Below are 24,025 nucleotides of genomic sequence, written 5' to 3'. Positions count from 1 at the left end.
CTAGTCAACCATTCTCGTGGTCGGACCTCTGATTCCCCACGCTCTTGACTGTGGCATGGGAAACCAGTGTTGTGCATTCTGGGAGTAATTCCTCAGGGCCCAGTCTCCAGCCCACTCCTCCACATGCTTCCATGAGCGTGTAATTCCCTGTCTTCATGTGCTTTCTGGCTAGCGTGGTTTTTGCTTCCTGCTCTGAACCCTGACAGAGAGGGCACGCCTGTTCCATTTCATTCCTACAATATTTCTGAGGTAGGCATTTATGTCCTGCTTCCAGAGGAGGAATCTGAGCCTCAAATAAAATACAGACACAGGCCATCTGTGACAGAATTCAGTTTCCAAAGGGTCAGCTTATAACTGCCCGATTGCTCTGCTTCACCTGAAAGGAAAGAATGAGGGAGGCAAAAAACATCAGGGCAGTAGGAGAAAGAAGCTCTGCAATGCTAGGTAGTCCTTTTATCAGGCAGAGGGGAAAGAAGCTTTGCAATATCTAGATAGTCCCTTCCTTCTCCCCACAACACCGGGCTTTCTTCTCCCTAAACTCCAGCATGACCAGACTGCCTGAAAGCATGTGCACACCCCAGCTGTCAAGTTAATTCCCTGCTCTAGGAATACAAGAGGGCAAACAGGGACCCTAACATCCCAGAGAGTTCTAGAGAATTGCTTGTGGAAATTCTACACCAACTCTTATGGCTTTATTCATGTGTGTCCTTCACTTACTCGCCAGGCTCAGATAATTTCTCTTATCCTCTGAAATCTCATAGTTGTCTAGGTAGTTCACCTGTGGTTTCATTACATTTTCCTTATGGTGTGGTTACTTGCATATGGATCATACCTCTTCTAACAGACTGGAACTACATCTTACCCTTGTGTTCCCCATTCATTTATTAGTGCACATTTAATGAATATCCACCATGTGCCAGGCACTGTGCTCGGCACTGAGAATTCAGAGATGAATAAGACATGGTCCTCAGAGTCAAAGAGCTCCTGGTCTGGAGGGGACAGTTAGATGCTGTATAACACAACGTAAGTATAGAAATAGAAAGATGCTGAAAAAGAAAGGGGCTGGGGCAGGGGCTGGTCATTGCAAGGTGAGGTTTTGAAGTGTGGGTGGGAGTTTTTCAGACAGACAAGATAGGGGAGGGCATTGCAGGCACAAGGAAAAGCATGTGCTTGGATGAATTTGGGGTGGCCTGAGCTCAGGTTGGGTAGGAGAAGCATGGAGAGAGGAGGCAAAGGGGAGGTCGCAAAGGAGGAAGCCAGAAAGGACTCAGCAGGTGTTTGGCACAGGTAGGTGCTGGTGATTGCTTTTTGCATGATAAGATGAATTATTGTGTTATTATTAATTTGCTGCTGCTCCTCTTTTGCAAGGCGAAGAAGCTTTTGCTCTGTGAATTTCCTGAGCTCTGTTGAGGGCAGAGCTCTTTTTCTGGGCCTGTGTGAGCCATCCATCATGGTGAGAGCATGTCCATGAATGCTGGGGGAGGGAAAGGGTGAATGAATAGAGTCTAGAGAGGGAGAGGGAAGGAAGACTGCCACCCACGAAGCTTCCAGCAGACAGCCAAGCTGCTCTTTAATTGGGGCTCCATTTATCACACTTTCCATATATTCAATTTGTGGGTCTTGATTTGGCTCTTACGGAGCTTGCCTCATTCCTAGCTTCAAAGCCTGTGTTTTTATTAAAGCCTTTGAAATTGTTTCGGCCCTGCAATTTTGGTTTCTTCCCATTGTCCTTTATCATCCTGGCAAAGAGACTGAGCTGTGTGTCCTACTTTGGGCTCCGAAATGTGAACCACATGCTGTCCCTTACAGCTTCCCAGGCAAGCGGCAGGGTCCGGTGGCCTTGGTGCATGCCATTGAGATACTGTCTTTCTATCTTTTTTTTTTTTTCTTTAAAAGACCAGGTCTTACTCTGTCATCCAGGCTGGAGTACAGTGGCATGATCATAGTCACCGCAGCCTCAAACTCCAGGGCTCAAGTAATCTTCCTGCCTCTGCCTCCTGATTATCTAGGACCACGGGTACATGCCACCATACTCAGCTAATTTAAAAAAAAAATTTATAAGGATGGGGTCTTGCTATGTTGTCCAGGCAGGTCTCAAACTCCTGGCCTCAAGCAATCCTCCTGCCTCGGCTTTCCAAAGTATAGGACTTACAGGGTGTGAGCCACTGTGCCCGACCTTCTACTTCTTGAGATAGGCATGTATTGCTACAAACTTCCCTGTTAGTATTACTTTTGCTGTGTCTTATAGATTTTGATATGTTTTATTTCCATTTTTATTTGTTTGAAGACTTAAAAAAAAGTCCTACTTAATTTCTTCATTGACCTATTGGTCATTCAGGACCATGCTGTTTAATTTCAATGTGTTTGTGTAGTTTCTGAGGTTCCTCTTGTCATTGATGCCTGTTTTATTATATTGTAATCAGAAAAGATGCTTGATATGATTCCTACTTTCTTGAATTTTTTCATCAGAATTTTGTGGCCTAAGATACGATCTATTCTGGAGAACGTTCCATATGCTGATGAAAGGAATGTGTATTCTGTAGCAAGTGGGTGAATTTTCTGTAAATGTCAGTTAGGCCCATTAGGTCTAGTGTGTAATTTAACTCTGCTGTTTCTTTGTTGATTTTCTCTGTGGATGGTCTGTCCATTACTGAGAGTGGAGTGTTAAAGTTCCCAACTATTATTGTAATGTAGTCTGTCTCTGCCTTTAGATCTATTAATGTTTGCTTTATATAGTGGACCTCTGCTGTTGGGTGCATAGATATTTATAAATGTAACATCCTCTTGCTGAATTGATGCCTTGATCGTTATATAGTGACCATCTTTGTCTCTTATCCCCAGTCTTTCATTTGTAGTCTATTTTATCCGACACAAGTATAGCCACTCCTGCTCATTTTGGTTTCCAGTTGCATGGAATATGTTTTTTCACTCCTTCACTCTCCAGCAGTGTGTGTCTTATAGGTGAAGTGGGTTTCTTGAAGGCAGCGTATAGTTGCTCTTGCTTCTTTTTCCATTCAGCCACCTTATGGCTTTTAATTGGAGCATTGAGTTCATTTATATACAGTGTTATTATTGTCATTTTGTTGCTTGTTTTCTGGTTGTTTTGCAATTCCTCTCATCCTTTCTTTATTTCTTCCTATCTTTGTGGTTAAATGATTTTCTCTGGCAGTATGTTTTGATTCATTGCTTCTTACTTTTAGTGAATCTATTATAGGTTTTTGCACTGTGGTTACCATGATACTTACAAAAAACATCTTATACATATAACAAGTTATTTTAAAGCAATGAAAACTTATCTTACATCACAAAGAAAAGAATAGAAACAAAGAAAAAACCAAAACCAATGACTTTTAGTTGTCTCAGCTTATATATTTTTATATTACCCGTCTCTTACCAGGTTGCTGTAGCTGTTACTGTTTCTTATATATTTGTCTTTTGGGCTTTATCCTAGAGTTATGAATGAATTGTGCACTACATTTATAGTATTATGATATTCTGGGTTTGCATGTGTACTTAATTTTACCAGTGAGTTTTATGCCTTCAAATGTTTTCTTCTTGCACATTAGTGTTTTTTTCTTCCAAATTGAAGAATTCTCTTTAGCATTTCTTATAAGATGGGCCTGGTGGTAGTGAATTCTCTCAGCTTTTGTTTATCTGGGAAAGACTTTATATCTCCTTCATGTTTGAAGGACAGCTTTGCTGCAATCAGCCTTCTTAGATGACAGTTGTGTGTTGTGTTTTGTTTTGTTTTGTTTTCCAGCAGTTTGAAAATGTCCTTTACTCCTTCCTGGCCTGTGTGATTTCCATTAATGAGTTTGTTGCCAGATGAATTGCGGCTCCCTTACATGTTATTGACTTTTTCTTTTTTTGCTGCTTTTGGATCTTTTCTTTGTCCTTGACCTTTGAGAGTTTGACTATTACATGCCTTGGAGTAGTCTTATTTGGGTCAAATCTGTTTGGTACTCTCTGACTTTCCTAGACTTGGATATTTATATCTTCCTGAAGTTTAGGAAAGTTTTCTGTGATTATTTCTTTAAATAAATTTTCTACCCCTTGCTTTTGCTTAACTCTCTCTTGAACACTAATAATTCTTAGATTTGGTCTTTTGAGGTAGTTTTCTATATCTTGTAAGTGGTCTTTATTTTTTTCATCACATTTTCTTCTGTGTTGTGTATTTTCTAATAGCCTGTCTTCAAGCTCACTGATTCTTTCCTTTGCTTGATCCATTCTTCTGTTGAGAGCCTCTAATGAATTTTTGAGTTCAACAAATATATTCACCAGTTCCAAGATTTCTGTTTGATTTTAAAAATTATTTCAACCTCCTTGTCAAGTTTCTCTGATAAATTTCTGAATTGTTTTTCTGTGTCATCTTGGAGATCACTCAGTTTCCTTAAAACTGCTACCTTGATTTCTTTGTCAAAGAGCTCACATTATCACTCTCTCATTAGGGTCAGTCACTGGTTCCTTGCTTTGTTCATTTGGGGAGATCATAGGTCCCTGTTTGCTGTTGCTTCTTTGTATGTCTTTGTCTTTGCATTGACGGATTTTTTATTTATTTCAGGCCTCTCTCTCTGGCTTGTTTCAGTTTTTATTAGATATATTTTCTTAGAGATTCTTTACCACTAGGTCACTGGCTTCTTTTGGCTCTAGGTGGCACCTTAATCCCAGGTTCGTCTTGGCTATAGTGAACTATAAGAGTGCAACCCAACCCAAAAGGGGGAGATCTGAAATGGAATAACCCAGCAGTGTGGGAAGGCTGGGTTCATGCCTCTGGGGCTTTTGGAACATACCTTGCATATCTTTGTTATTGTTGAATAGCTACTCTGTTTTGGTGTCTCCTTTGGCCAAGTTATAGAGCACAGTTGTCAGAGTTGAGGTTGGTAGTTCCACCTCCCCCCCTTTATCTCTGCCTGTCTTCAAGGATATTTCTCTCTTCTGGCACTTGCAATGCTTCCTCTGGCACTTGTGATGGGTTAAGGCAGTACTTATATTGCCTTGACTTATTTTGCTTTCACTTGCACTTGCTCTTCTGGCACTTGTGATGGGTTAAGGCAAGGACAGTTGCCCTGCTAGGAAACCTAAGACGTTGGAAAAAATTGGTTGTCCAACTTGATCTCACTTTTTCCAGTATAGAAACCATGAGTTGGGGGGAAATTTTTCATGTGCTTGGTTCCACAGAATGGGGGAAGGGTTGTCACAGATGTGGAAGCATTATTCTCTTACTATTTACTTGGAGTATTTTCACTTCCCTGTGGTCATGGAGAATGTGTTTCATTCTCATATATTAGTTTTGTGTTATTGCTGGTGATAATCTCAGGGTTGTATATTTTTTTGTTTGTTTGTTTGTTTTCTGGGTGGTAGGCAGAGGGGAGTAAAACCAGCTTAATTTTATGCTATCATTTTGAGACCAGAACTCACTATTTTCTCTATTTTATTTATTGCTGCCTTAATCTTTATTATTTTTTCTTTCTGCCATCTTTTGGGTTAGCTTCTTTCTTGTTTTCTAGGGCTTTTTCTTTTTGGTCTTTTTTTCTCTAGTTCCTTATGTTGTAATGTTAGGCTGTTGATTTGAGATCTTTCTTCTTCTTCAACATAAGTGTTTGTAGGTATAAATTTCCCTATAGCATTGCTTTTGCTACTGTCTGTAAGTTTTGTGTGCTGCATTTTCATTTTCTCTGGTTTCAAATATTTTCTAATTTTCCTTGTGATTATTTCTTGGAGCCACTGGTTGTCAAAACTTGTGTTTTTAAACTCCACATATTTGTGATTTTTCCAGTTTTTCTTTGGGTTGTTGATTTCTAATTTTATTCTGTTGTAATCAGAAAAGCAATTCTGTGTAATTGCTTTGTATAATTTCAATCTTTTAAAAAGTATTAAGATGAGTTTTGTGGTCTGACATATGGTCTATCCTGGAGAATGTTTCACATGCATTTGAGAAAAATGTGTATTCTGCTGCTGTTTGGTGGAGAGTACTGCATATATGTCTGTTAGGTCCAATTGCTCTATAGTGTCATTCAGGTCTTCTCTTTCCTTATAATCTTCTGTCTCATTGTTTTATCCATTACTGAAAGTGGAGTATTGAAACTTGCAACTCTTAATGTTGAGCTGTCTATTTCTCCTTTCAGTGCTATCATTGGTTGCTCCATATATTTTGGAGCTCTAAAGTTTGGTGTATATATTTTTATAACTGTTATGTCTTCTTGGTGAATTGACTCTGGGGGCAGTTTTCAGCTTAAAATATATCTGATATTAGTTTAGCCACCCTAAGTGTATCTTGGGATCTAAAGTTAGTCTCTTGTAAGCAGCATTCATTAGGATTTTTTTTTTTTTTTTCTATTCTGCCAATCTATGCAATTTTGATTGGGAATTGAATCCATTAGCATTTAAAATAATTACTGTTGGGGAAGGACTTATATGTGTCATTTTGCTATTTGTTTTCTGTATATTTTATAGCTTTTTTTGTTCCTTATTTTCTCCCTTACTATCTTCCTTTATGTTTAGTTGTTTTTTTTTTATAATGACACATTTTGATACCCTTCTCATTTTTTTATGTATATTCTACAGATATTTTCTTCATTGTTACCATGGATATTGCATAAAATATCCTAAAGTTATAATGACCTATTTTGATTTTATACTTACTTAGCTTCAATTGCATATAAAAATCTCTATTCTTATACAGTTCTGTCTCCTGTCTGCAGTTTATGTCGCAAATTACATCTTCATTCATTGTGTACTTGTTAACATATAATTATAACAACTTTTGTGCTTTTTATTTTTTAAACCTATAAGAACAAAAAGTAGAGTTTCAAACAAAATTATACTAATATTATTATATTTGCTGATGTATTTACCTTTACTGGAAAACTTTATATCTTTATATGATGATGAGTTACTAACATCCTTTTGTTTCAGCTTGAAAGGCTCCCTTTAGCATTTATTATAGAACAGGCCTAGTAGTAATAAACTCCATCTACTTTTGTTTATTTGAATATGTCTTAATTTATCCCTCCTTTTTAGACAGTTTTTCCAGATACAGAATTATCTATATCATCCCACTGCCTTCAGGCCTCCAAAGTTTCTGCTGAGAAAATGGCTAATAATCTTATTGATGATTCCTTGTGCGTGACATGTCACTTTTCTCTTGCTGTTTTCAAGATTCTCATTCTTTGCCCTTGTCTTTCAAGAGTTTTATTATAATATGTGTCTGTGTATCTTTGGGTTTATGATACTTGGTGTTTATTGGGCTTCTTGGATTTGTAAATTGGTGTCTTTCCTCAAATTTGGGTAGTTTTCAGCCATTATTTCCTCAGGTAATCTTTGTCTTTTTCTATCTTCTTCTTTTGTTTGGAATCCCAGAATGTAAATGTTGGCCCATTAATGGTGTCCTCTTAGGCTTTGATCACTTGTCTTTTTTTAAATGCTTTTAACTCCTTACACTTGATAATTTCAAATGTCCTATCTTCAAGTCTGCTGAATTTTTTTTTTTTTTTTTTTACTGCCAACTCAAATTTGCTGTTGAGTTACTCTAGTGACTTCTTTAATTCAGTTATTATATATTTCAGCTGCAGGATTTCTTTTTGATTCTTTTTATAATTTCTCTCTCTTCGTTAAAATTCTTATTTTGTTCATGTATTATTTTTCTGATTTCTTTTAGGTCCTGGTGTTTTCTTTGAGCTCTTTGAACATATTTATGAACACATTTTTTAAGACTTTGTCTGGAAAGTCTGATGTCTGTGTTTCCTCAGGGATGACTCCTAGAGATGTATTTTTAAATGGGTCATATTTTTCTATTTCCTTGTATATTTTGTGAGTTATGTTGTTGTTGTTGAAAATTGGGCAGTTGAAAAATAGCCACCTTTAACAGCCTTTGCAGACTGGCTCTGTGCCAGGGCATTCCTCTACTCATTACCTGGGCATGATTTGACCCTTGGAATCAGCCCATGGTGAAGGCTTAGGTCCTCTCAAGTTTTTTCTGAGCATGTATTTTGCCTGGACTTATGTGTGGCTTTTTCAGTCTCCTTGTGTATATGTATATTAGTCCATTCTCATGCTGCTGATAATGACATACCCGAGATTGGGTAATTTATAAAGAAAAAGAAGCTTAATGGACTCACAGTTCCACATGGTTGGGAAAGCCTCACAATCATGGCAGAATGTGAAAGGCATGTCTTACATGGCAGCAGACAAGAGACAGAAGTGAGAACCAAGTGAAATGGGTTTCCCCTTATAAAACTATCAGATCTTGTGACACTTATTTGCTACCACGAGAACAGTATGGGGGAACTGCCCGCAGGATTCAATTATCTCCCACTGGGTCCCTCCCACAACATATGGGAATTATGGGAGCTGCAATTCAAGATGACATTTGGGTGGAGACACAGCCAAACCATATCAACATAGTTGATTTTCGCTGTCTTAATTTTCCAAATAATATCACCTAGTTTCTCTTAGAGGCCTTATGTTATCTAGTGTGTGCCTCCATTTGTACTTTCTTACCCCAGGTACCTGCAGGTCTGTAGTCCCCCTGCAGGTTTTATGAGCTGTTCCTGCCACTCTTGGCCACTTTTCCTAGTCTCAGATCCAAGCTATGCCACTTTTCCACCTGAGCTCCAAGTTAGGCAACGTAGGGTGCAGCCCTGCTGGCAGCAACCCCCAGACAGGCTAAAACATGCAAGTAACTTCTGTTCTGTTCCCCCTGGTTCCAGAGAGGGATTGTGAACTAGGTTGCTACCTTCTCCAGACCAAGACTGCACCATGTGGGGGAGAGGAGGGAACTAGGGTGAGAAAAAACATCACACAATTTCCAACTGTTTTTAATGGGTGTGTGTGTGTGTGTGTTTTTTTTTTTTTTTTTTTTTACTTGATCAGGCATTTGTTTAGTTGCCATTGACTTTTGGCTATTTTCTAAAGCTCCCACAAAATTTTATTTGGGTGCTTTTTGTTTTATTAATGTTTCTGTGGGGAAAGAGACCTGAAGCTTCTTAGTCTTGTCATTTTTTTAAACTAATACTTTTAATTTATCTTCTTGTTGATATCTGTATTTAAAATTTTATATAAAGAATCTTCTTGTTGATATCTGTATTTAAAATTTTATATAAAGAACAGCAATTTCTCTTATAATGAGAAAAGGTTAAAATTGCTGAGAAAGAGACTATTTTGAGAAGGGATCTCACTTAGAATAGCAACCAAAGAAATATAAACTGCATGGGAATAGACCTTACAATAGATGCTTGTGAACCCAAATAAAACTATATGTTGCATAGGAGTTAAATCACAAACTGAGCTCTCACCTGAAATCTTGTACAGTCAACATAAACGCAGTATCACATCCAGCACCCTGAGATGCCTACACCATGAGAGATTCAAGGAGCCGAGGCTAATCTCTCATTTCACTCCAGGATGTGCTCTGTAAGTGGACCACAGGCAGAGTCTCCCACACTGCTTAAATTCTCTGTCCCTTACATACATGCAGTTAATTTACATCATTATTTACATGTATATTTGTTTAGTCTTCAGTCTATATAAATAGGATTACAAAAGGTTATAAACAGATACAAAAGAAGACTTGAATAAACGGCAAGACGTACCATGTTTTTAAATAAAAGATCATGTATCATGAATATTTTATCCTTTCCCATTCATAGATTGGCAAAGTGCAGTTCCAATAAAATATATACAGGATGTTTTGCAGGGGACATGACAAAACAATTCAAAATCTCACATGACAAAAGAGCTAAATCAGGAAAATGAAAGATGACTCTGAAAAAAGAGAGTATGGAGCAAGGGGCAATGCCTTCCTGGTATTAAGTCACACTGTAAAGTTACAATAATTTAAACTTGTGGCACTGATTCAATGATAGTGATGTCAATCGAATAGAATAGATTATATATAAATAATCTTTTATATTTAAATTGAGTAGTTTATAAAATAGACACTATAATTTAGAAAAAGAACCAACATTACATATCAACGTGTAAAATAACAGATTAACATTTTGTAATAAAGTGCTATTTAGACCATTATTTTTATTATAAACCAATATAAATTCAAATCAAATATTAGGAAAGGTTGGAAATTTGAATTAAGTATTTATCAGAGCTTTTGTGGAGGAAGAATTTATAAATTTCAAAGTAATGAAAGAAGTTCACAGGTAAAAAGTGCAATTGATTTTATGCAAACAATCTCAACTACCATTAAAATGATATGCAAAATAAAGACAAAAAACACTGGAAAAGATTGTCAGTAAATTTTATTGACAAAAATTCACTATCTTTATTATACAAAGTGTTCATCTAATGATGGAAAACATCAAAAACTCAATCAATTACCAAATAGTAATTTATAATTTATAAAGTAGGAATTGCAACTAATTAATAAACATAAAAAATATTCAACCTTACAAATGATCTCAGAAATGAAAGATTAAATAAAACTTAGGAACACTACTTCATCCTTTAAATAAGCTAAAATAAATTATTTTTGTTTGTTTTAGGAATCATTAATGTCTTATTTAACCCATGTTAAAAATTTCCTCCATTATACTATGCAACCATAAAAAGGAACGAGATCATGTCCTTTGCAGGGACATGGATGGAGCTGGAAGCCATTATCCTCAGCAAACTAACACAGGAATAGGAAACAAAACACGACATGTTCTCACTGGTAAGTGGGAGATGAACAATGAGAACATATGGGCACAGGGAGGGGAAAATGAACACTGGGGCTTGTTGGGGGCGGGGCAGGGGAAGGGAGAACATTAGGATAAATAGCTACTGTATGCTGGGCTTAATACCTAGGTAATGGGTTGATAGGTGCAGCAAACCACCATGACACACATTTACCTATTTAACAAACCTGCACATCCTGCACTTAAAATAAAATTAAATTACATTAAAAAAATTTTCCTCCATCAGAATTTTATAAACAATCCAGAATTAGGTATATAAAAGTAGTCACAATACTAGAACTCAGTGCATTTTTTTCCTTAAGTCTGAATCCCTTTAAGTTTAATAATAGCACACCTGATTTTCCTTCTCTATAAGAGAGAGAATGGGTCTTTTGAGTGGATAATGACATTACACAGTGGTAGAAAAATTCTCCTAGCAATATGAATAGCTTTCCCATAGCTGTATATACTTGTGTATATGTGTGTGTGTGTATATATGTAAATGCATATATTTTGAGTTTTGTTTTATTTTTTCTTTTTTTTTAAAAAAAATGTTTTTAATGGTGGTGCCAAATGCAAAGGTAGAGTGTAAATGATATTTGTTCTTATTACTGATGGTATTATAAAGCAATACATGCTAATCATGATGAGTTAGGCTATGCTGCTATAACAAGTAACATAAAAATATAAGTGGCATAACAAAGAAGCTTATTTCTCACTCATGCAAAGCCCAGTGGGTGCTTGTTGTGGCTCTCTTCCATGTGGTAAGTCAGGGGTCCATGCTACTATCTTAATGTATAGCTATTAGTTCTGCTTTGCTAGGTAGAAGGGAGGCATGGAAACACCTCTCTTAAGTGTATGTTAGATGTGTGTCATTTCCACTCATAGCCCATTGGCCAGAACTAATCACAGGACCCTAAACTAATTACAAGGAGGTTAGAAATGTAAGGGAGTATATTAGGTATTTAGTGAACATTATTTCTGACACAAGGTACAGCTGTTTTGGAAATCCATTTACAGCATAAATCAAATGTAATTTTACTTCTGAATATGTATCCTTGGGAAATAAAAAAGGTAAAATCTACATGTATAAAAATGGTCATCACTCCACAACTTTATTTTATTTTTAAAATTTTTTTATTGTTTTGTTTTTTTTTGAGATGGAGTCTTGCTCCGTCACCCAGGCTGGAGTGCGGTGGCGCCATCTCCGCTCACTGCAAGCTCCACCTCCCAGGTTCACGCCATTCTCCTGCCTCAGCCTCCTGAGTAGCTGGGACGACAGGTTCCCGCCACCTCGCCCGGCTAGTTTTTTTTTTTGTATTTTTAGTAGAGACGGGGTTTCAGTGTGTTAGTCAGGATGATCTCAATCTCCTGACCTCATGATCCACCCACCTCGGCCTCCCAAAGTGCAGGGATTACAGGCGTGAGCCACCACGCCCGGCCAACAACTTTATTATTACCATCTACAAAATGGTAATCCATTGCCCTGTTAGGGCAATAAATTTGACCCAGGCTGCAAGGTGACTAGAAAGGTGCACTTGGAACACACCTTCATGCCAAGATAGGATCTCCCAGAAATAAGCTGTTCACTAAATCTCCTCTTATGACCCCATCACCTATTATGTTATGTGCATTTTAAATTCTGAACTTGGCTCCTGATCCTGGAGTTCTTTCCAGTGGGTGTGAGGCATCTTCCACTGTGATTTTTGACAATGACCCTGGCTTTGACCTTGACATCACCCTTGCCTCATGTCCTGGATTTTGTGTTTGATTGAGACACTGGCAGTCTGAGAGTCACTGATGGCCTTTGTGCTCTGTTTGACCTACACAGTGTTTTGAAAATGTTTGAAATCATAGCCAACACTTAAACCTGAGAAATTTCACATATATATCCAGATTTTATGCTTTTTTCAAAAAAAAAGGAAAGCCTGATAACCTATACTGTGCAGTGTTTAGGCTGCACACCTTGTCACAGTGCAGCCCTCTCTGTCTTAATCCTTTTCTGCTCGGCTCACTCAGTTGTGGGCCCTGGAGATTGCTACTCCTTGCTCAGAACAGTTACTCCACTTGTCCACCACCACACTGGGTAGATTTACTTTCCTGTCATTTCTGTGACCTCTCATTGCCCTCAAGAACACCTTTATTATGATTAACAATGGCCCAAATGATCTGCCAGCTTCTTCAGGCTACCCTGCAAAGACCCTTGGGACCAGATCTTTGCATCTTTAGGGAAGTCCAAGTCCACAATTTCTTCCTCAGTCCTCTGCAACCTGCACCCAATCTTCTATCTCTGGGGTCACCTCTTCTGTTGGAGCCCCAGCAAATGGCAGCTGATTGGCCTTCTCCTGGCAGGCACAAGTGGGTGCTAATGAATGGAAGAATGTGCTGTCCTTACACCTGATAATGAGGTAATTGACCCGCCACCTCCTCTCTCCACCCTCAGTGTTTCTTTTTATGTTTCTTTTTCTTACACTTGACTGAGAGCTCACAAAATGCTTAAATGTTATTCCAAGGTGCAAAGTTCCCACAAAGTGTCATGACCGAAAACATACGTTTAAATAACACACTGAAGCATGTGATGCTGGTACTGCCTGACCACAGTAAAAGAAAGGGCTGAGATGTCGATCTGTCTGTCTGTCCACCTGTCCTTCCATCCGTCCACCCTTCCAGGCAGCATTTATTTAATGCCTACTCTCTGCCAGACCCTTTTATGTACTGTTATCCTCACAATGCCAGAAGGATAGCCCCATTTCATTGATGAGAAAACTGAGGCTTGGGGAATTCAAAAAATGTGCCTAAGGTCATGTAACTTAGAGATGAAAATTTAAACTCTAAAGCCTAAGACCATTACAATGAACATTCTGCCCTGAAGAAGTTCATGATCTGGTAGAGACGTATTTTAGGTGTGATGACTATTAATTCATTCGAAATTTCCCATTAAAAATTCTTACCATCACTTCGGTTTTTTGGAAGCTTTTGCCAAAAGCCCTTGAGGGATCACATTATCCAGATGATGACTTGACAGACAGCCTCAGAATGTGGACTGTCCTAGTAGTAACAACATCAAAGCCTTGAAAGTGTGCCTGGCAGTGTGCTTCATGGACATATTCATTTGTGACTCTCCCTGGGCTTGCCCTCTCCCACATTCCAAATGAGTCCTTAGGCCCTTGTATTTCCTTGCCTTGGGGAATTTTTGCAGGCAGCATGTAAACCAAAACTGCTGGAAGTCTATGATTCCTCCTGTGTTCAGTAAATGCTTATGGCAGATTGGGTAGAGGAGGTGGAGAAAAGAGGAATTCTAAGGGTCAAAGAAAGACAAGAGAAAGCTTACCCCCATCCTGGGGAGAGGTCTTTGGTTAGTGAATGGCACAAATAGTGTGGGATCCAATCCCACCCTATGTCAGCCCCTGGGGAAGTGGCCAGACTGTGAGGACATGGCTCTGTGGGGCCCCTGGAGGCTTGCCTCTGTGCAAGACTCAAAAAACATACAAGGTCCTGGATGGGAGCTGAGAAGAAGGATGGCTCAATCATAGCTGTGAGCAAATTTCCTGCCAACCCAGGAGAATAGGGTCTTACTGTCAGAAGGCAGATGATTACAAAAATTGCACACTTTATTGTGCCAGTGTTTCTCCCTAAAACGCTCAGCATGAAGAATTCTTGCTACTTCTCTTTTGCTTCCTGAATCAAAGTCAAATTTCTCAGAGTGTTTTTCAGGTCCTTTCCCTCTTGCAAGCTGGTCTTTACTTCTAGTGGAATCCCTGTTGCCATCAGTACTTGGGACTTCATATTCCAGCCACTGGGACTTGCTGGCAGATTTCCCTGTGTGCTTTTCTGCCTCCACGCCTTTGCACATGCGGTTCCCTCTGCCCACTGAGCTCTTCTGTTTTTAGAAGTCTCATCTTTCAAGGCCTTGGAGGAGCCTTCCCAGATCTCCCTTCCCAGCACACACGCACGTACACACATATGCCAATAGCAGAAGTAATCATTTCCACCTTTATGCCTGTTGGCACTTTATTGTTTGATCAAAGTTAGGAATTTAGGGCTCATCTCCCCAAGTGGCTGTGAGCACCTTGAAGTCTGGTGTTGTGTCTGAGTCATCTATGGTTCCCCAGGACCAAGCACCGGGCAAGGCACACAGAAGGTGATTCAGCAAATGTTTACAGGATAACTATGTTGGAGCACGAGCGAAAGGACTGGGAGCTGTGGAGTGGGTGCTCCACACTCAGTGCCTGCCATGGATGGGCAGCTCTGAGCAGGGCTCTTCTTTGACCAGGACAGAGGGATGCTGTCTCAAATAGCACTACCTGGCTGGGGTCCCACTGGCAGGAAAGTATTTTAATGTCTTGGTTTGATGATGATTCTGGTATTCATTGTATTCTTTTATTTTATACCTTTCACTGATCATTTTTTTTGTTTCCCCTAAACTTGAGACTTTCATAAACAAAGAAATGGGTATTAACTAGAAGCCTGGTTCGGGTTGTTTCACAATGCTATGATTTAGTATCATCATCCCCATTTTAGGAATGAGTCAAGCCACGCTCAGAGAAGTTAAGTAAGTTTCTCACATCCTTACCGTGAATAGGGGCCAGGTGCAAACTTGGACTTGCCTTATCCATCAGACACCAGTATTGATGTCTCAATGGAAAGAAGTGCCCTCAATCAGGATAATTTGAGAAGTGTTTATGCACAAAGGCACTAAATACAAGCCGTGGGTGGGTAAGGGGGAAGCAGAAGGGGTATTGCAAGGACCTGGGGCTAGCAGCAGCACAGGACCTAAAAAGAGAGACTTTGGGGAAGCACACAAGCGTCCCTGCCCCAGCTCCAGCCAGCCTCCAGCAACCTCTTGCTGTTTCTCCCTCCTATCTACTGGGCTCCCCACCAGCCCGACTTGGAGGGCAGGGAGCCCATGGATGAGGCCCTCAGAGGTCTGCTTCTATGGCAGAAAAAAGGTGGAGTAGGAGGAAAAATGAATCTAGAAGGACCAGCAGAAGACAGTTGCACACCAGCTCCATCTCATACAGCTAGGCAGAGCAACGTGACACGTTGGGGTCGGGACACCAAACCAGGCCCTCTGGCTACCAGGGTATGTTCTTACAGAATTCTAATGACTGTGGGCCTTTAACTGCAGGTCACACTTCCACCCAGCATAGTTGTCACTCTGCTTAGGAGGCCTTGGTGGCTCCTGATGGTCCAAGACTGAATGATGGAGACCAGGGGAGGGGCTGCTGCCCCTGTTTAAAAGACCATAGAAGAAGATCCAGCGGCCCTTTTTGGTCCCATGTCTTCTGAGCATGATTTTCCTTTGAACGAGAAGAGCGGCAGGCAGCAGGCCTCACTTTTTATTTTCCTCTCTCCCCACCCCCAGCTCCTCACATCCATCCCATTTGAGAAGAGAAGGGCAGCAGCGCTGTCTTTCCATCAATTTCTCTGGCGCTTGCTTCCCTCACCTTTTCTCCTTCTTAATCTTCCTGTGGCTCCTAAAAGGATTAATTAGAAAGATGTGAGCAGAGGTTGGAACGTCAGAAAACAATCGTCACTTTCCTATCTGACCTCTCTCACCAGCTGCAGAATTAACAAATTGAATGTTCTCAGCAGACAGGGGTGGCACATGATGCCGAGTTCATGGCGGGCCCGGCCGGGGCCTGTGCAGAGCCCCGTTTAAACAACTCTTGCTGATTAAATTCCTCCCGGGCACTCCCGCCAGATGCTGTTAGAAAATACTCACATCCAAGAGGTTTTTAATTTTTTTTAAACATGTGCCAATTATTTGCCTGCTATCTGCAGGTGCTGGCAAGCGTCACAGGCCGGCCTCGCTGTCTACACTCTTATCCACTCGGCGCCTGCCTGGGGGGCTCACCTCGTCGGGAATGGGATCCGGGCTCTGCTAGGGGCTGTCAAAAGCTCTCCAGCCACCCTGCGTGGCTGCCTTCCCTGCCCCCAGCCCAGCCCCCAGCGCCTCACCTTCTGAAGCTCACAGCTCTCTAGAATGTTTCAAGGTGACAACACAAACCGGGTGACCTGCTGGAAGTGGGGCCCACAGGGGCAGGCATGCAATCGTGCCTGGGCTGGTGCCAGCTGCCTCTCAGCCAGGCTGTGCTTCAGACCTGAGCCAAACAGGGATATAAAATCGCCACCTCCACGAGCAGGGGGAGAGCGCTTGGCCCTTGCTCACAGGCCCCTTTAAAACATGTCCCAGAAAGCCGCCCCACTCCTGCTGCCACTTCAGCCATCTTGATTACTTTGTTTATGTCTCACCTGATGTTTAAGTAAAACCAACGTGTTCTTAACAGTTTTAACAAATGCCAATTAATATCTAAAAGCAAGGGTGCAAAATGTAAGCTACAGAATTTTTATCCATGCTCATATATTTTAATGAAGGTAATAGAAACGTTTGACCGACAATAAACTTGGTACTGTGTTCTATGGTAACCACTGCCGCCCTTGCCCCTTCAAACCTATGGGCGGTACCCCATTAGTACCAGCCCTCAGGATGGCACCTTCCCTTGGGGTTTCCTTTGACCCTGGCCACACCTTTGGAATTGGCTTTTTTTTGGACTCTCCTCTCTTTACCCAATGTGAGTGGCCATCTCATCTCATTGAGGACAGCAGTGCCACTCAAGAATGTTTCCTGTCTATCTCATTTAGGAAGTCCTGTCTTGCCCTTTGACGACACTGAGAGCAAGTTGATGGGCATCTTTTCTGGTGCTTCCACCTTTTGGTGCTTAGGATAACTTCTTCTTGCTTCCCATTAAATGAACAAAGAACTCCCACGAGTCTCATGACACAACTAAATCATTACAGAGAATTGCAGGAGTAATCAAAGGACCTGAACTTGTTTGTCCCAGAGAAGGAAGAACTTGGGGAGGAGCATAAAACCTCCTGGTGTCTGGCAGGTGCTCACGTGGAAGAGGTAACACACTGAGTCCATATGTGGAGGAACCAGGAGTAATAAGAAGAAAACAAAGGAAAGACACATTTCAGCTCAATATAGGGAAGGACTTTATAACAATTGGAGCCCCGCAGAGATGGAATTGACTGCCCCAGGAGGTAGAGAATTCCCTACACCTGCAGAGGACAACTGACCACTGGGTGAGAAAGGACAGTGCTGGTGTCTGTATTAGACCTTTTCCAAAAATTTCTTTCCACTTGAGATTTTATGATCCCTCTTTCAGAAATAGCAAGAGTCCTGTAGGGTCTTCACATTAAGAGGGCCATAGTGGTTCTAGAGGAAACCCACAAGACATGATAGGCCCACACACATATTAGAGAGGAGAGAGAAAAAAACAAAACAGTTTTGTAAAGGGCAATAGGTTGGGAGAATTTAGTGTAGGGACACTGTCTTTTACACTTTAATGGCCTAAAAACAATCAGTTTGTTAGAACCCTCTACAATTTTGTATATTTATAATGGTCATTGAGCCAGAAAAGTTAAAACTAAAATTCAATGGAATTTAAAATTTAGAGGAAGGACTTCTGCTTTAAATTGGTGTTACAATGCCTGATATGTCCCTCTTTTCCCCAAAAATGCTGGTATAAAACTCATGTAAATACAAATAAACTAACAAACAAAAAGCAAGTACTGATATTTTAAAAAATATAAGCAAAGACCGTATGTTAAATTCTAGGGAGAACTGTTATTAATTACTACACCAATAGGAAAAGATTGAGAAATACTTTTGGAGCATACTTTCTTTAGTTAAAACTGCCAAATCCAAAAAGAGAAGATATGAAGTAACCTAAATACCTTCCTGCTGATGCCCCTGTCTTCAAGACACAGGGACAAGTACTAGGAAAACAGGCTGTCTCTCTTCCAATATCTTCCAAGCTAGGTAAAGCTGCCAGAGTCCTGTCTTTCCCCAGATGTCCCCTGCCATCCCCTCCCCCTCACACCACTGCCTTCAGACCACTTTTATCTTCATCCATCCAGAAGCCACAGTTCCCACACAGCATAGGGGAATGGAGGAAGCACATTGCATCTTGGTGCACTTAGATACCTAAAGAGAAGCATCAGAAGCAGGGTGGAGTCAGGAAGAGCCCTGGGCACAGTTCTGGATAAGGGGTGTAATCTTGCATGTTCTAAACTGTACATAAGAGGAATAAAACCTGTATCTTATCCAAAGAACCTGATAGTTGGACCAAGGAAAATCTAACTTCAACCCAGCAGCATTACTCACAACAAAAGCCTGCATATATTGTACATTGAGTTAGTGGTTGATTTTTAACTCTGTACCTTAGAAGGGAAGCTTCCAGGAGCTAAATGCTCAATGATGGGGGTTGCTGGAAATTCCAGGTTCAGATAACAATCTTTTCTTTCAAGGATGAAGAAATAGAAAAGATCAATAAAGAGCCTACAGAAAGGTACCACAAATTATGGGAAAGTGAGACTTTACCTGATGATTCATGGCTCTAATGTCTTATCCTCATAGATAAAAAAGAGAATTGTGGACTAAAAAAACCTTTCTGCTGTCTGCAATAATAAGGGCATGGTGTGGCTTTTATGAAACAGGAACAGGAAGCTGTAAAATTAGAATGGGCTGAGATGAAGGTGGTGTACAAAAGTAGTTGGCTGAAACAAGAAAAACATGCAAGAAAATTCCAAATGCAGTAGCAGAATTAAATCCAATTGAAGATGGCAAGAAAACTGGTAGAGCTTGCAAAACATTACAGTAGTCATATGGAGAAGAAACTTGAGAAATCCCTCCTTAAAAATAACAATAAACAGGTATCAAGGCTTGAGAATGTACAACAGACCTGAGAGTTATACCCATCCCAGAGGAACCAAGCCAAATGTGTAGTAGTGCTCACCTTATTGGCGTTTCCACTTCAAGAGGAGAGGTACAAATATCCCTTTAAAGACACCAGCAAGTTGGATTTGACAGAATACTAAAAGTTACTTATCTATCATAACAAAAACAAATTTAATTTCAGATATGTAAAAATTATAAAATTCACAGTCAGTGGGGCAGTATAGTAATTTAGTAATTAATTAATAGATCAAAAATAAAAACAATATGATCATTTAAATATATGCCTGAAAATGTTTGATTAAATTCAATACCCTTAGACCCCAAGTCCAGCCAGATTTTTCTGTTGCATATACCTATATTTTCTGCTAAAATTTTTTATGCTAGTTCCTATGGTGAAATTTAATATTTTCATCATGGCTGGTGTTTCATAAATAGTAATAAGATTTTAGGTCAACCACCTGAGTAAATGTGAAAACTACTTGTCCCTGAGTCCCGACTAACCGTGTCCCCTGCATTTCTCAGGTGCTCCACCGCCCCTCTCCAGGGTCCCTCCTAGACCTTCTGCACTCCAAAGTTTCCATAGACATTGCCCTCCAGATTCATGATTTACCAGGGTGGCAGGTTGGGGATATAAAGTGGCACTTATCTGAACATACCTCACATTTATGCCTTGATCCCCAAAGCTCCTGTGGAAGGAGATGCAGATTTTCATTTCACAGAGCAATAGCTCTGAGTGGGGGAACATATGGGCTTAAATCCACATTGAATTGTCAACAGTTGGCATTGAAGGAGGGCATGGTAGGAGAAGAAGGGTAGTTCTCGAGCACTTGGGGCTGGGGAAGGGAGCAGGAGAGGCAGATCAAAGAAGCAATATTAATCATTACTCATATTCTGATCAGAGTTAATTCTGTCACTATCTTCTGTTCTCATGGGTTGATGGTGGTGGAATGGACACCAGGGATGGGCACAGCAAAAGGCTGTAGTCCTGGCCACATAAACATAGAATTTCTGGACTGCTCTGCAGAGTCTGATGTCAGCCCATCACATTTTCCAGTGAATCCTTAGATTTATGAGACATGGATTGAATAGCTGAGAAATGAAATTGGCTCAATCCAACCAATGTATCATTCTTGCATGCTTCTGTGCCTTTGTACATGCTGTTCCTGCTGCCCAGAATCCCCACCCTACCTTGGTCCACCAGAAAAACACCAGCCCAATATCTCACAGGCAGAGGGAAAGTCACCTTCCTCTGTGCATACCCCTTGTAATAGAACAAGCTATTCCCAGGCCTGTCTCCAAACTACAGAACATGTTTCTCCAGGGCAGAGGTCGTGGCTTACCCATTTCTGTATCCCTGGCCTTACATTGTGCTTGTTACATATTAGGTCTTAGTAAATATCACTGTGATGAATAATAAAGAAACACAGAATGCAGGTCTCCAAAACTCCATGCTGGGGAAGCTCAACTTGAGGAGAAGATAGGTGTTCAAACCTAGCAAGGGAATACTGTTTTGGACATCCTTGGTTCTTCATGGCTAACCAGGGCTTGGTTTCTCTCTGAATAGGCCAAATTAAGGGTGGGACTCTGATGAGCATGTTTGAGCCCTCCGGAAGCACATATATCATGAGCTTGTGGAAGCTCAGGCCATTGGCACTCCTGGTGAGGTCTTCACATTTGTTTCTTCCTTCAGAACACATTGGAAAATCCTGATGCAAGAAGCAGCTGTAAAGGACTACCTACATCTGATGGCAGAACACCAATGGCTCCCATTAAAAGAGCCATGGATTCTGAACTAATTAATAGCAAATGACCACAGCTTTCCCCTGCACAGTTGAGGTCCTAGATCCACAACAGAGAAAATTATGGGATAGTCTGGGGACAAGAAAGATCACAGATCTGGGGATCAGGAAACCAGGGGCTTCACTCTGAAAGACTAGTATTTTTGAATCAGTCTCTTAATTTCTTGGGGCCCTGGTTTCCTCATGTATTAAATGAAAATACTGGATTAAATAACATCTTAGATCTAAAATTCTACATTATTTTAATCAGGCATATTCTATTCAATTCTTTAAGCCAACCAATGATCAAGAGATGGAATAGACTACTTTCTATTTTAATACTTTCCTGGTTAATTGATCTCTTGATTGCAGAGAACAACAAAATCCAAGCTCATCTTCTTATATGTTCCAGTTATATCGATATTCAGTCATTCTTGTCATAGAGGGATATAAGAAGTTCTGAAACTTGCACCTTACATCTTGGTGAATATATGAATTAAGATCAAACATTTATACTTCATTTATAGTGGATTGTCTGTTCACTATCTTGATTGCCAGAGTTAGAATATGAAAGACTGTTTTGTCATATAACAATCAATAGTCAATTGACAGTGATCAACATCTACTGTGGGGCCAACACTGTGCTGAGAACTCAATTTGCACATTTGCTTTATATAGCACTTTGTGTGTACTTGATCTCATCCAGTCTTCACCTCAGTCCTCCTCCTTCCTAGGAGTGCCCACCCAGGCATAGCACAGACCACTTAGATGTGTTGTGTTTGGAAAATCATCAGCAGGGCCTTCTTCCTCACAGAGGAAGATGCCACTCTGACCAAAAAAGGTGTGACTCTGCAGCTCCCCGCTGACCCAGAGGGCACCGTGAAGGACAGCCACTTCTCCAGAAATCTGGAGTCTACCCAAGACATAGCCTTAAGCCTCATAAGAACAACCTTGTGGGATTTCTTATCCTTCCAACTTTGACTTGGCCAGAAACGTCCTGAGACCAGCCTTTTCAGCTAGATTTTAGCACTTCTGCTCTGGCTTCAGCAGCAGCACCAAAGGGTAAAGAGATGTGAGACACTAATAGTATTTCACCCATGCACCCTTAAAATAATCTAGGCTTCCTGGGAATGGTCAATGTTAGTTCTGTTTAAGTTTCACATGGAGGTGAAGTGGCAATGGGTCTCCTGAGCTTTCTCCTTTTCTGCACAAAGGCCATGGAGTCAACTTTTGGCTCCGACAAGAGTGCTAAGCACTTTGGAAATCAGGAAAAGAATCAGATGATGGGCTTCTCTATTTATCCTTTGAAAACATCTTTTTAAAAACTTTGTTATGCTATACACAAATGGCTCTGAGGTGAAGACAAATAGATGCAGTCTCTGTTCCTTTAAGGGATTCCTAGTCTGGACCAGTAAAGTGATAAATTATAATACAGTGGCATGGCAGAAACAGAGTTGCCTACATGCTTACATGATGAGCCATTCTCCCTCCTTTCTTGTGAACAGAACTTCAATTTTCTTCTTGTTTAGCCTTCTCTGCCTTGGTGGATCAATTGTGATTGGTCTAAATCAGACACAAATCTGATGCCCTTTTCCATTGACCAGCCTAGGGGTGGGTATAACACCCAGTTCTGGCCAGTGAGACTTCAGGGCAAGTCTTTTACACAACTGAAAGGGAGAAATCCCTGTTAAAAGGTACTTTAAAGAGGCAACCTTTTGTTTCCTCATCCATTCTTCCTGCTTAAGATGCTGTTGTGTAAGAATTTGATGCTTAAAATTGGAGAAGCCATTTTGTGTCTCAGAGGAGGGCCATAGACAGCAATTGTGGATGAGAAAGTAGATAAATGGGTGCCTGGGCCCCTGATGCCATCATTGAGCCACAAAGGCAAACCTGAGACCCACCTATCATCTAACTTCTTGTTAAGAAAATAAGCATCCTTCAATTTGAGCCATGGTTAGTCAGAAATTTTTAATTGCAGCCAAAAACATCCCTAAATGTTAAAAATTAGGAGAGAGCTTAAACAATATATATGCTACTAAATTCCTGGGAGAGTCATAGAAGGCTGCAAGGTCTTGAAGGATGAGTGGAGGTCACCAGGTGGAGAAACAGGGGAAAGCATTCCAGGCAGAGGCAGGAGCTTGAACAATGGAATAGAAATATGGGGGGGCGGGGGGTAATATTGTTTGGATGTCCCCACTCAAATCTTATCTTGAATTGTAGCTCCCATAATTCCCATTGAGGAATCTAGTGGGAGATAACTGAATTATGGTGGTGGTTTCCCTCATATTGTTCTCGTGGTAGTGAGTAAGTCTCACCAGGTCTGATGGTTTTATAAGGAGAAACCTCTTTCACTTGGCAATCACTCTCTTTGCCTGCTGCCATCTATGTAAGATGTGACTTGCTCCTCCTTGCCTTCTGCCATAATGTGAGGCTTCCCCAGCTACGTGGAACTGTAAGTCTAGTTAAACCTCTTTCTTTTGTAAATTGACCAGTCTTTGGTATGTCTTTATCAGCAGCATGAAAATTGACTAATATAGTAAATTGGTACCAGCAGAGTGAGGTGCTGCTGTAGACACCCAAAAATGTGGAAGAGGATTTGCAACTGGGTAACAGGCAGTGGTTGGAACAGTTTGGAGGGCTCAGAGGAAGATAGAAAAATGTGGGAAGGTTTGGAACTTCCTAGAGACTTGTTGAATGACTTTGACCAAAATGCTGATAATGATATAGACAATGAAATGTGGTCTGAGGTGGTTTCAGATGGAGATGAGGAGCTTGTTGGGAACTGGAGCAAAGGTGACTCTTGCTATGTTTTAGCAAAGAGACTGGTGGTA

This window comes from Piliocolobus tephrosceles, chromosome 8 (genome assembly GCF_002776525.5).
Source record: "Piliocolobus tephrosceles isolate RC106 chromosome 8, ASM277652v3, whole genome shotgun sequence".
NCBI lineage: Eukaryota > Metazoa > Chordata > Mammalia > Primates > Cercopithecidae > Piliocolobus > Piliocolobus tephrosceles.
This window is presented reverse-complemented; position numbering follows the sequence as displayed.